The following is a 12,716-nucleotide window of genomic DNA, read 5'->3' as shown; positions in this document are numbered from 1 at the left end:
CTGGTAGCACACGTCTATTTTCTTGCAGTATAGTGAGCACTTGACCAGTGCTCTTCCGTAGCTCACATAACTTGGAACGCGATGCCCATCGAAGAGGACGATGACGTTCGTGGTGTTTCTCATCCTCTTGTCCATGAGGACTGTCGGAGTTTTCAGGGTTACCAGAATTTCCACGATCTCTCTTGGAGAAACGTCCTGCGTTGCTCCTCGGATCACCCCTTTAGATGTATCTTCCGAAGCTGACTCGAACGCATTGGCTTCGAAGTCTTTGTCCCCAATCTTCAGTTGAGCGATGGTTCTGCATTTTCGGCGCGCTCCTCTGATGGTGTGCTGACCACTAGAATGTTCTCTTTATAGTTGTCACATACCGTGTCTTCTTCCGATTCATTCCTGGGTATTTTAGCGGCGTTGGCGACGCAGCATTCTAGACGATTGATCCCGTAGTCGGTGACCTTGAAGCCGTCACGTGGGCGCACAATTACCTTGTAATCTTCCTTCGGCAGACGGGGCATCCTGCTCGCAGCCACAATTTGTCTTGCTCTTTGTCTTTTCCTCCACCTATTACTGACCGCGTTCTCGCTTGAGAAGGGCGTTTCTTCGTCCTTGGCTTCATGCGTTGTGGTTTCTTTGTTCGCTCGTCCTTTTCCGTTCACAAGGCGCAACCTGCCTCATTCTCATACTCTTGTTGCGTGATATCTTCGCCATCCACGCTCATCGTAGCCATCCTCTGGCTTTAACCCCATAAGACGCTGCCTTGAAGGTGCTCAAGACGCCAGCGTCCATGGGCTAGGCCAAGCGCATTATGCACAGCAGCAGGAGGCAACAGCGTCGTGCGTTCGTCGGCGTTACAGAAATGTGGTCAATGTGCCGAAAATTAAGCGTCCACCTACTTGAGTGTGCTATCACGGGGTTCCGTGGAACTTCCACTTTCTTCACTGTAAGAAGGCGTCCGTCGATTCTTCAATTTCACGCTGAGAATCACTGAAAATCTGCGCAACCGACGCGACATGCGTGTCTGCCTTGTTTTTGAGAGCAAAAATTATCACAGAAGACCCTAAAACTTTTACCTCTTAGCCTGCATGCTATTAGGATTCAAGTAAAAACTAATAATAACATGCGATTGAGTGATGGAATAACGGAATGCAGGCACTCAGCACACTAGGTGGTATATTTCTAGACACTGTAACACGCTGGTTCAAAAATGACGACGATGACGATGAAAGGCAAAGGTGGGGACGCGTTTACCGTTCTTATTGCCAGAGCAACAACAGTCATATCTCTCGTCCTGCGGGATTTCCGTGGTCGTATAGCGGTTAGTACCTTGCGATGTGGCCGCAATAACCCAGGTTCGACTCCTGGTCATGGCAAAATTTTTTTTCCTTTTTTATAGAGTATGGGGTCCTGGTGATCATTTTGTATTGTCGCAAAGAGCTCCCAAATCTTGATTTTCTCGTTTCACCCAAACACTTCTGGCACCATAAACATCATTACCGTGCACCCAAGCTTTATTATTGGTTTGTTTCTTTGTTTGTTTTGTCAATGAAAACTTGCGTGTAGAATCTGCGTTTGATTTCTCCTTCATTTTGAGAACGTTTTCAATAGGTTCAGCATCATTTTAAACGATACCTACCGCAGGGAACGATAGGGCATTGCTGAGGTACTATCACGGATGGTTTGTACGGCCCATAACAGCCGGATCAATAACCACAGCGTCTGGTAAGTTTCGATAAATAGTTCAGGCTTGCTGAATTCACAATACTGTTAGTTTCTCTCTCTCTCGCTCTTGTGTTTGTGTGTGTGTTTGTGTGTTTCATCTCTCTCCATCCGCGCGGCCATTATGCTGCCTCTGTGATCAGCCCACCTTGTTTTGTGTTTGTGTGTTTCTCTCTCTGAATTTCCATCACCATTGTGATTAATACTGCTGTTTTACCATGGAATTTAGTGGACTATTGTAAACCACCTTTTTGTCGATAAGGACGGTTAAGGAACATGCCGCTCTGACGGCGGATTTTTCCGATACAGCTACCTTTCAAGACGCACAATCTCTATTTCCCATCACACGATGCCCCACTCCGATATTGCGTCTACCACTGTGAAAAACGCCGATATTCCCACATGCTTATTTCGGGAAACCTTGAAATTGAAGTTATTGTTCCTTCATGACTTTTCCGTTGATACCGTGATCATCCTACAGCATGCCCTGAAAGTTTTCTGCAGCTAGAGTCGCTCTGCAATATCTCAGAAATCGAAGTTAATGAAAACTTTATGGAACTCTCTCTTTTGCAATGCCTCCGTGATCAGCCGACCTTTCATCATGTGACGGCAACATGTGATGACATATTCTTGTTGCGCCGTGTTCTAACGTCACAATGACGTCAAGAAATATTATCTCCGACATCATGTGGACGTCATAAGGTGAAGTAATAAAATGACCGTCCCATTCTCCATTTCTCTCTCCTGTGTGTGTGTGTGTGTGGGTTCGTGTGTTTCACTCTCTCTCCATCCACATCGTCATTATGGCTATTGTTTTTACCGTGAAATTTTGTGGAGCATAGTAAAGCACCTTTTCGTTTATATAGACGAGGCGGGTAGCTTCCCGTGACACCCAATCTCAGTTTGCCATCACGCGATACGACACGCCGATATTGCGTGTACTAGTGTAAAAAATTCCGATATTCCTTCATGCATTGTTCTTAGACTACATGAGATTGAAGTGCTTTCTTTATAACCTTTCTGTCGATACACTGATCATCCTACGGCACCCTCCGAAAGTTTTCTGCAGCTTGCGTGGCCATGCACTATCTCAAAGATTGGAGGTAATGCAAGGGTTATGGACTTCTCCTTGTTATGCACTGCCTTCGAGATCAGTCCACCTATTATTTTGTGATGAAGTCATGTGATAACATGATCTAGTTACGCCATTTCTAACGTCAGAATGACGTCATGAAAATTCATCTCTGGCATCATGTGGATGTCATATTGTGAAGAAATTCAAATTACCGTCTAACTCTCTCTCTCCTGTGTGTGTGTGTTCACGTGTTTCACTCTCTCTCCATCCACATCGTCATTATGGCTGCTGTTTTAACTATAAAAAATTGTCCAGGATGGTAAACCACCTTTTCATTTATAAGGACGAGGTGGGCACATGCCCCTCTCATTGCGTGTTTGATGAATAGGGCTTGCTGCCCGTGACGCACAACTTTACTAAGACCAAGAAACGATGCTACACTCTAATATTGCGCCTACCACAGTGCAAAAGTTGGAGATTCCCTCATGCATTGGCACAGAACTCCGTCTGGGCATTCGGGCCTCGTTTTTTTTCAGCTAAAGCAGCGTGAGAGTGGCGACGCGATTACAGTGTCTAGAAATATACTGCCTAGTATGCCGAGCGCGGGCTGGGAGATGACCCCGCAGCTGATGACTCCCGGCAGCGCCCTCATGGTGCGCTGCTGTGCGAGTGGGTGCATTTGCGTTCATATATTGCTCTCTACAAGCGCTGCAAAGCCTACAAGAGGTGGTGCCGCGCGAGGCCTACTATTAGTTTTCTGCTTTTTCGGGGTGATTTTTGCATATTGCTTTATTGTATAGGAACTACTCGATTGCTTTCACAGTAGTGGTGCTTTGCAATACCAAATGAAGATCATTATCGTGGCATACATTTCGCCATCCGCTACTGCTTACAATAAAAAAATACGCAGATCCCACGTAACTTGGGAATAAATGCTATGACACATGACCCTGTTGTAATTTTTAATAAGTGAGACATTATGATGTGGCACTAATTATATGCAAGAAATTGGATCGTCAACACTGGAACCAGCATTGGCTTTTCACGAACATTTGGCTCTTCGTGCAAATTACTTCAAAAACGCCAAGTTAAGGGGGTGATCGTGAGGGCACCCAGACGTAGGCGATACGATAGATAAATAGATAGATAGATTTATAGATAGATAGGCAGACAGACAGACAGACAGGAATATAGACTTACAAACGGACGAACGGACAGGCTGACAGACGCACAGAAGGATGGATGGACGGACGCACGGACGAAAGAATGGACGGACGCACGGACGGTTGCACGGAGAGACGGATGGACGGATGGACGGAAGGACGCATGGACGGACGGACGGTTGGATACAGGAGTGACGGATGATAGGATGGAGAGATGGATGGACGGGGGGACAGACAGACGGATAAACGGATGGACAGAAAGAGGGATGGACGCACGGACGGATGGACGGATGTACATGGAGAGACAGATGAACGAATGGACAGATGGACGGACGGATGGATAGACAGACGGATGAACGGATGGACAGATGGACGGAAGCATAGACAGACAGATGAATGAACGGATGGATGGATTGACGGACGCACGGACGAACGGATAGACGGATGCACGGACGGATGCACAGACAGACGGACGGACGGATGGATAAGGAGAGACGGATGAACGGATGGACAGAAGGACGGACGGATGGACAGACAGACAGATGGACGGACAGATGTACAGGGACAGACAGATGAATGGATGGACGTATATATATATATATATATATATATATATATATATATGGTCACAACACGTGAATCTGAAGCGATTTTCTCGGATTTCAAATTCTGCATAACTGAAAGCCTTAATTTTGACTCCAGTAACGTAATATACATGCTACATTGCAACATCTGCGGACAATAATATATCGGCCAAACAAACACGCCATTTCGGCGGCGGTTCAATAATCACCGGTACCACGCCACTTCACTGCCGAAGCTACCTTCATCTAGACATCTGCGGCTGCCAAACCACAGTTTTGAAAATATCAGCGTAACTCTTTTGCAGTCCGGTTTCTCAAACAGACGCGAGCGCGAAGAGCGTGAGGCATATTTTATTTTCAAATTTCGTACATTAGTAGCCGGCATCAACGAGGACCCCGGAAAACTCAACTGCCTCCGAGAAGTAAGCCAGGAGAAAATTGGTGACAAAGATTGAGAGCTGGAGACCATGCTTTTTTAGGGGCGAAGCTCCTTAGGGCGTGGGCTGTGCGTCCCCTGTAGCCTGTATGTAGCCACCTCTCGTTTAGTTCTTGCAGTGTCCACTAGATGGCGGTACCGTCTCCTGTATGTCGCCTCTTCTCGTTTAGTTCTTGCAGTGTTCACTAGATGGCGGTTTCGTCTCCTGCATGTAGCCACCTCTCGTTTAGTTCTTTCAGTGCTCACTAGATGGCGGGACTTGTAGCTTATGATGAAAAGATGCAAGATGTTATAAACTAGACGGCAGTACTTGTAGTTGATGATGAAAGATGCGAGATGTTATAAAATAGGAATGATGTCGCATATGGCTTGGTCATTGGTGGAAGGCAATCGTTCGATTTAGTGCGGCGACGTACGCTAGGGGGAGCATTGTAATAAAATCGAGTAGGCAAAATGTACGGAAGATTCATGGTTTACCAGGTTTTCCTCTAGAGCTTCGCCCACTCATCATCATTCACTTCGTGGATATGGCGGCACTTTTCTGACTGACTCGTACGTGTACACTGTCCTTTCTTGTTTTTTTTTCCACATGCACATACAAAGTGTTTACGTTCGCCTACCACTTCATGGCCATTGAAGGGAAACGGACGAAGATTAAAGGTAAATAGCCGACCGACCCATTAACGAGAAACCTTTCTTTACGCACGCCACCCGCCGCCCACCGAACGACCCATTACGGGGAAACCCCTTTCTTCACGCGCGCCGTTATGGACCCTCCCGGCACCGCGGCGACAATCTTCGGTGGCCCGACACACGTCAAGAACTGAACAGCACGTGATATGAACAGTATGTGGATGTAGACGGACAGTTGGCTTCGTTCTCAGTGTTGACAGTGGTTCTTCCTCTTTTTTACTTTCTTTCTTTTCTTTCTTTTTTTTGTCTTTTTTCTCCCCCTTTTCTGTTTTTTTGCTTTTTCTAGTTCCCTCTCACTCTCGCAAACGTCTTTCAAGGCGAGAGGGACGCGGCAGCAACGAAGTTTGGAAGCTCATGTCAGTATAACTCATTCCCTGATGGAGGGAGGACCCTTCCCAAAACTGTTGGGAAATAAATATATTTATCCTTGTTGACAACGCTCCCGGTGTGCCATATCCTATATATATATACATATATATATATATATATATATATATATATATATATATATATATATATATATATATATATATATATATATATATATACTCAAAGTGGTTGAAGTACGCAAAAAATTATTTTAAAAAACAATTGGCAGCATAACCACCAGTTATTTTTTATAATGTGCTTTGTTTTTGAGAGCAAAAATTATCACAGAAGACCCTAAAACCTTTACCTCTTGGCCTGCATGCCATTAGGATTTGAGAAAAAACCAATAATAACATGCCAATGAATAATGTGACACTCGCCGCATATGTTACTCCAAACATTGTTGGAAAGGGAGTGCGACGTTGACATGGGAGAAAATCTGTGTGAATGAAATTAGAAAGGGTATTTTCAATTTACTAGATAAATAGTCAGATTTGAAATTTCCCTACACGGTGATTTCATTCCCGACAAAGTTCACCCTAATCCAAAAAGATAGCTCGGTCGAGTCACTCTAAGAATGTATTTCTCACACGACAGCCTTCGGAATCAGCCTTCTATCTGCCTTCTTGATCCTACTTGTTTTTTCAATAAAACATGCTTGATCTGTTAGTGCGGGGCACAAGGAACCTTTTCCCTGTTCGACCAATAAAATCTTTCACACAGCGGCCCAATACACGTTCCTTCTTTTCATTGCTGCGTACCTTTTAAAATCTCAGGGTGTTGCAGTGTACATATGGCGCCGTCGAACTTCGCAGTAAATCAGAAGGCAGCTGGCACACGCTGGTTTTAAACGTGGCAAGGCACGATAGTAACAGGATGAGAGGAATTTGGCTTGTTCGTGCATCCTCTCGACATGCAGCGCCGCTTGTGGCATCTGAGTGCAGTCATCACATGTGCGGCCATCCACACTCGTACGGAATGCGCACGCTCAGCACACTAGGTGGTATATTTCTAGACACTCCAACACGATGGTTAAAAATGACGACGGTCATGATGAAAGGCAAAGATGAAGGCGCTGCACCGTTCTTATTGCCAGAGCAACAACAGTCGTATGCCTCGTCATGCGGGATAGCCGTGGTCGTACAGCGGTTAGTACCGTGCGTTGTGGCCGCAATAACCCAGGTTCGAATCCTGGTAATGGCATATCTTTTTCTTTTTTTAGAGAAAATGGGGCCCTGGTGATCATTTTGTATTGTCACAAAGAACTACCAAATCTTGATTTTTTCGTTTTGCCCGCAAAGTTCTGGCACCATAAACATCATTACCGTGTACCCAAGGTTTGTTATTGGTTTGTTTGTTTTTGTTTGTTTTGCCAATCAAAACTTGCGTGTAGAATCTGTCTTTGATTACTCCTTCATTTTGAGAAAGTTTTTAATATGTTCATCCTCATTTTGAACGAATACCTACCGCCGGAAACGATAGGGCAATGCTGAGATACTATCACGGATGGTTTGTACGGCCCATAACAGCCTGATCAATAACCACAGCGTCTGGTAAGAATCGATCAACAGTTCAGGCTTGTGGAATTCACAATACTGTTAATTTCTGTCTCTCTCGCTCCTGTGTTTGTGTGTGTGTGTTTGTGTGTTCATCTCCCTCCATCCAGACGGCCATTATGGCTGCCTCTGTGATCAGCCCACCTTAATTTGTGTTTGTGTGTTTCTCTCTCTGAATCTCCATCACCATCGTCATTAATACTGCGGTTTTTACCGTGGAATTTAGTGGACTATTGTAAACCACCTTTTTGTCTAAAGGACGGTTAGGGAACAAGCCGCTCCGACGGCGAATTTTTTAGATAGAGCTACCTTTGAAGACGGACAACCTCATTTTCCCATCGCACGATGCCCCACTCCATTATTGCGTCTACCACTGTGAAAAACTCCGACATTCCCACATGCTTATTTTGGGAAACCTTGAAATGGAAGTTATTGTTCCTTCATCACTTTTCCGTTGATGTACAGCATGCTCTGAAAAATTTCTGCAGCTAAAGTTGCTCTGCAATATCTCAGATATCGGAGGTAAAGCAAACTTTATGGAACTCTCTCTGTTTTTCAATGCCTCCGTGATCAGCCCACCTTTTATCATGTGACGGCAACATGTGATGACATAATCTTGTTGCGCCATGTTCTAACGTCAAAATGACGTCAAGAAAGTTTATCTCTGACATCATGTGGACGTCATATAATGAAATAATAAAATGACCGTCCCACTCTCTTTTTCTCTCTCCTGTGTGTGTGTGTGGGTTCGAGTGTTTCACTCTCCCTCCATCCACATCGTCATTATGGCTATTGTTTTTACCGTGAAATTTTGTGGAGCATAGTAAAGCACCTTTTCGCTTATATAGACGAGGTGGGTAGCTTCCCGTGACGCCCAATTTCATTTTGCCATCACGCGATACCACACGCCGATATTGCGTCTACTAGTGTAAAAAATTCCGATATTCCTTCATGCGTTGTTCTTAGACTACTAGAATTTGAAGTGCTTCTTTTATAACCTTTCTGTCAATACACTGATCATCCTACAGCACCCTCCGAAAGTTTTCTGCAGCTTGCGTGGCCATGCACTATCTCAAAGATCGGAGGTAATGCAAGGGTTATTGACTTCTCCTTGTTATGCACTGCCTTCGAGATCAACCCACCTTTTATCTTGTGATGAAGTCATGTGATAACACGAACTAGTTACGCCATTTCTAACGTCAGATTGACGTCATGAAAATTTATCTCTGGCATCATGTGGACGTCATAACGTGAAGTAATTCAAATTACCCTCAAATTCTCTCTCTCTCCTGTGTGTGTGTGTTTACGTGTTTCACTCTCTCTCCATCCACATCGTCATTATGGCTGCTGTTTTTACTATGAAAAATTGTGCAGGATGGGAAAACACCTTTTCGTTTATAAGGATGAGGCAGGCACGTGCCGCTCTCATTGCGTGCTTGATGAATAGGGCTAGCTGCCCGTTACGCACAACTTTTTTACAACAGGAAACGATGCTACACTCTAATATTGCGCCTACCACTCTGCGAAAATTCGAGATTCCCTCATGCATTGGCGCAGAACTCCGTCTGGGCATTCGGGCCTCGTTTTTTTCAGCTCAAGCAGCGTGAGAGTAGCGACACGATTACAGTTTATAGAAATATACTGCCTAGTATGCTGAGCGCGGGCTAGCAGATGGCCCCGCAGCTGATGACTGCCGGGAGCGCCCTCATTGTGCGCTGCTGTGCGAGTGGGTGCATTTGCGTTGAATTCTTGCTCTCTACAAGTGCTGCAAAGCCTGCAGAAGGCGGTGCCACGTGAGGCCAACTATTATTTTTCTGCATTTTCAGGGTGTTTTTTTACATATTGCTCTATTGTAGAGGAACTACTCGATTTTTTCACAGTGGTGGCGCTTTGCAATACCAAATGAAGATCATTTCGCGGCATACATTTCGCCATCCGCTACTGCCCGCAATAAAAAAATATTCGATTCTCACGCAACTTGGGAATAAATGCTATGCAACATGACCCTGTTGTAATTTTTTTTAATAATTGAGACATTATGATGTGGCACTAACTATATGCAAGAAATTGGATAGTCAACACTGGAACCAGCATTGGCTTTTCACGAACATTTGGCTTTTTTTGCAAAGTATTTCGAAGACGCTAATTTAATGGGGTGATCGTGAGGGCACCCAGACGTAGGCGATACGATAGTTAAATAGATAGATAGATGGATAGATAGGCAGACAGACAGACAGACAAACAGACAGACAGACAGAAAAATAGACTTACGAACGGACGAACGGACAGGCAGACAGACGCACACACGGATGGATGGACGGACGTACGGCGAACGGATGGACGGACGCACGGACAGATGCACGGACAGACGGACGGACAGATGGACGCACGCAGAGAGACGGACGGAAGGACGCACGGACGGATGGACGGATGAATACGGAGTGACGGATGAACGGATTGACAGATGAACGGATGGATGGACAGACAGATGCATGAACGGATGAACAGATAGACGGATGAACGGATGGATGGATGGACGGACGCAAGGACGAGCGAATGAACGGACGCATGGACAGATGCACGGACAGACGGATGGACGGATTGACGCACGGACAGACAGACGGATGGATAAGGAGAGACGGATGAACGGATGGACAGATGGACGGATGAACGAATGGACGGACGGAGGGGCAGACAGACGGATGAACGGATGGACATATATATATATATATATCTATATATATATATATATATATATATATATATATATATATATAAGGGAAAGAAGTGTATACCTAAGGGCTCGTTTTTCTGTGTTTTTAACACAATAATAATGAGATATAACAGACAGTAATGCCAAGGAATGTACAGGGGAAGTTATTAGAACCAATGGAATGTAAATAAGAAGAAAGAAGAAAGAAAAGTGGAGGAAAAAATTACCAACTGTGAGCAGGAATCGAACCTACGACCTTCGAATTACGCGTTCGATGCTCTAACCACTGAGCTATCACAGCGGCCCTCCCTCCATCCACTTTTTTGGGTTTATCTGTGAATTTAGAAGTAGGAGCGACAGTCAGCGCCATCTATAAGCCAAACAACGAGTGTGAAAACACTCTTATGCGCATGTTTGGCGTCACGTAGCACGTGAACTTATTATGAGCGGGCAGCTGATTAATTGTCCCTCTTATACAACCTAAACACACCAAGTCTGCCAGTACGAGACCCTCGTTCAATGAAATAAGGGAAAGAAGTGTATACCTAAGGGCTCGTTTTTCCGTGTTTTTAACACAATAATAATGAGATATAACAGAGAGTAATGCCAAGGAATGTATAGGGGAAGTTATTAGAACCAATGGAATGTAAATAAGAAGAAATAAGAAAGAAAAGTGGATGAAAAAATTACCAACTGTGAGCAGGAATCGAACCTACGACCTTCGAATTACGCGTTCGATGCTCTAACCACTGAGCTAACGCGTAATTCGAAGGTCGTAGGTTCGATTCCTGCTCACAGTTGGTAATTTTTTCATCCACTTTTCTTTCTTCTTTCTTCTTATTTACATTCCATTGGTTCTAATAACTTCCCCTGTACATTCCTTGGCATTACTGTCTGTTATATCTCATATATATATATATATATATATATATATATATAAATGCTCAAAGTGGTTGAAGTACGCAAAAAATTATTTTTAAAAACAATCGGCAATATATCCACCAGTTATTTTTTAAAATGTGCTTTGTTTTTGAGGAGCAGGAGGAGGAAAGAACTTTATTCAGAGTCCGGCGAGCAGATGGGGTGGGCGATTGGCCCTGCCTAGGTTACGGCCCAGGAGTCCTTGAATCCTGGCGGCTTCCTCGGTTCGCTGGACGGCCCACATTTGGTCTTCGAGGACGGAACTGAGCATTGCGGATTCCCAGCGCGCGCGAATGCTGTCAGTAGAGGCCGCATACTTGTTATGAGTACTAATCCCTCTACATTCCCATAACATATGCTCCAGAGTGGCTCTGGAGTCGCAATGCTTGCACCTGTCTGTTTGTATATATCAGGATATATATAGTGCGATAGTGCAGGATTCGGATATGTCCTAGTTTGTAACTGGCGCCATTTGACAGACTGTCTTTTTGTTAATTTTGGGTGAGGGGGAGGGAATATGCCCTTCTGTAATCTATATTGTTTTGTAATTTCATTGTATCTGGTCATTCTGTCTTCCCACTCCCACTCGTCTGCCACGCCGTAATCACCGGAGGAGGTTGGGGCGGCACTTGAGAGGGCAGCTCGGTCGGTGAGCCCTCGAGCTGCGTCTTGTACAGCCCCGTTGTTGCTGTCCCCCGCGATGGCATGAGCAGGTGTCCATTTAATATATGTATTTCTGGGCTTGTTCGACACCCTCCTTTAAGGATACGTGGTGCCTCCAGGGAGATGCGGCTGTTGGCAATGTTTCTCACTGCCGTTTCAGAGTCACTGACTATCACGGTTGCGTTTGAGCTACAGCGAGCGCTAGGGCTACCTCTTCAGCTGTCTCAGTACTTGTGGTGCGTATCGTTGGCCATGTCGTACAGCGTTTGTTGCTATCGATTACGGCTGCGGTAAACCCCGTTTGCGCTTGTATCGAGCAGCGTCTACGAAAACTGCGTCCTTGTCATTACCGAACTTTTTTGTATTTGTTTTGCTCTTGTCTCTCGTCTAGCTTTATTGTGTTCGGGGTGCATGTTTTTTGGCAAAGGTGGTATCATCATTGTTTCCCTGGTCTCTTTTGGAATGTCCACCTTAACGCCGTGTTGCGTGTGATACGTTATGCCTAGTCGCTCTAGAATATGTCTTCCTGCTCGTGTCTTAGAGAGACGTTCATATTGCGCTGTACGCTGCGCCTCCATAAGCTCATCTATTGTATTGTGCAGGCCTAGCTATAACAGTTTGTCGGTGCTTGTGCTAATCGGTAACCCTATAGCTAGTTTGAATATTTTTCGAATGAGACAGTCTAGCTTGATCTTTTCCACAACTTGCCATTTTAAGGGTGGCGCTACGTATACTATTCTGCTTATCACGAATGCCTGATCAACCTTGTCGTGTTGTCCTCCCTCATGCCACTGTGCTTAGTTGCTATCCTTTTTATGAGTCTCATAATT

At 44.9% G+C, this 12,716-nt stretch overlaps 1 non-coding gene across 1 annotated transcript; it reads right to left on the bottom strand.

Annotated features, from left to right (window-relative positions):
* Positions 1–10,530: 10,530 nt before the first annotated feature.
* TRNAT-CGU (transfer RNA threonine (anticodon CGU)) lies at positions 10,531–10,603 on the bottom strand. The gene has a single exon. It is a non-coding gene; the product is annotated as a tRNA-Thr (tRNA).
* Between the last annotated feature and the right edge of the window lie 2,113 nt (positions 10,604–12,716).

This window comes from Rhipicephalus microplus, chromosome X, assembly GCF_043290135.1.
Source record: "Rhipicephalus microplus isolate Deutch F79 chromosome X, USDA_Rmic, whole genome shotgun sequence".
In the NCBI taxonomy this organism is placed as follows: domain Eukaryota; kingdom Metazoa; phylum Arthropoda; class Arachnida; order Ixodida; family Ixodidae; genus Rhipicephalus; species Rhipicephalus microplus.
This window is presented reverse-complemented; position numbering and strand designations above follow the sequence as displayed.